This window comes from Mytilus galloprovincialis, chromosome 7 (assembly GCF_965363235.1).
Source record: "Mytilus galloprovincialis chromosome 7, xbMytGall1.hap1.1, whole genome shotgun sequence".
NCBI lineage: Eukaryota > Metazoa > Mollusca > Bivalvia > Mytilida > Mytilidae > Mytilus > Mytilus galloprovincialis.
Genome location: NC_134844.1, coordinates 64,208,400 through 64,210,537, shown reverse-complemented (window position 1 = coordinate 64,210,537; position 2,138 = coordinate 64,208,400).

Sequence of the window (2,138 nt, the reverse complement as noted above, 5' to 3'; positions counted from 1 at the left end):
ATGAAACAGTATCTGATACTCTGTTTGTATGATATATTTTGTCCATATATGTTACGATGTAACATTCACTTGGCATTTTATTTCCAATTATATTATGAATAGACTCGTCATTCAGATTGATCATTCGTATACCGTTGGTGTATGCTGAATATATCAATCGGTTTCCATTCAGTGCTATGCCATATACAAACGAATCCACTATAATAATTTTCTTTATTTGTTTCCGCTCCACGTCTATAATTGTGATACACTGCTTTTTTGAATTACCAGATGTTACAGCTAATGTATTGTCTTCACTGATGTACAAAATATCAAATGCTATACATGGCATCTTCACTTCAAAGTCTTTTAATCCTTTACTATTGAATATTTTTACTGTCCACTCATAGTAGTAGGTAAATGCCATTCGACCATCCATTAGCATGCAACATCCGTAAATGGCTTCTTCTTGGGTGTTGATGGTCTTTTGTATCGTTAGTTTGATATTTTCAATGGATATTGATCGGACTCTGGGTACCAACATTTGGGCTTGTTTGACCTTTTTCTTAAGCAGAACAATCTCACAAGATTTAGCATCAATTTGCACTTCTCCAAAACTTTTGATTCCGCACATGATATTCTCAATAGAGGTGTTGATTTCGTATGATATAGAATTTTGCGTCAAGGTATTGCTTTTTACAAGCGACTGCAGGAACTTATCCGTTTGTAAGACGTCTTCCTCCATTTGCTTCATTGAAAGGAACATCTCAAGGTCTGTTGAGTGTTTCTTTATGTTCATAATGTTTTTCTGGTATTCTGCTGTTTCTCTTTCTTTATTTTCTAATGATGACAATAAAAGACAAATTTTGGAATTTTCTATCTCTTCGACCGCATTAAGTTGATTAATGAGATCTTCTTGTAGTTTGTCGAGATGGTTATTGATCCTAATTCTGGTCTCCATAATTTCTTTTTCAATTTCCTTTCTTTGTTTCTTCAAAGTTGACAGATTGTTCTGTTGATGCCGGCGAATTTTCTGTAGATTCTCTGCTACTTCAACTAATGTTTCCTCTATCTCACAAACTGCGTTTGAAGTTTTAGCATTATGAATGACTTCATCTAGCTTGACGATGTCCTGACATGTTTTATGACATTCTGTAATACACTTTCTGCAGCAAGGAGATTCGTGCTTCTGGCAATACATTTGAAATTGTTCATTGTGTTTGGCACAATTCCTAGAAGCTTTCAGAAAATCTGTTGGTAATTTCTTGTAATCGGTAATGGGGATCACACTGTGATTCATAAATGTCTTAGACACACTATGTTGTTCCTTGCATTTTATGCATAGTGCCACGTCACATTCTGTACACCAGAATAAGGTTGTTTTGGTGATGTTACGTTCGTCACAAGCACTACAGCTCAGAAAAGTCGCCATGACTACAAACTACAAAATGGTTTTCATTAATATATCATTTATCACACCAACTGAACCAACATCAACTTCTTGCATCAGTCGCCAATATCAATCATAGATATCAATCACGAACATCAACCACCAAAATAATTCAACACCATCTACCAACAACATCAACTAACATCATTATCCTCATATATCAGTCACCACAAACACTGCACTCCGTCATCTATCACCAATATCATTCAACACCATCAGCAACAAACATATTTCTCAACACTCAACCATCAGCACACTTACCAACATCAACTACCAACATTAAGTGCTGCCCAAACCACCATTATTAGTTATTAATATCAACATCTAAATAATTGCCCCCACAACAAAAAAACAACAATATGGTTACGATAAGTAAAAAATGGTTATTTCCTGTAATCTATACATAAATTCTCTTTGATTTTTGCTTATGTGCTTTGTGTCTTTGCATTTTTGTTTACTCTTTGTTTACATATTTGTTTGTTGTATAGTGATTGATATGATAAAACATTGTAGACTGCTGTCCCTCTATTTTTGACAGTTTTACCTATTATAAATGTTTGTTTTGTTCACACAACGTTGTTAATATGATGGAGTTCTATTCAAATTTTATACAAGTGAGACGTTCATCTATCTATTGAACGAGGTTTAATTCACCCAATTTTCTACATACGGAAATTCCTGTATCAAGCCAGGAATATGGAAGTTGTTA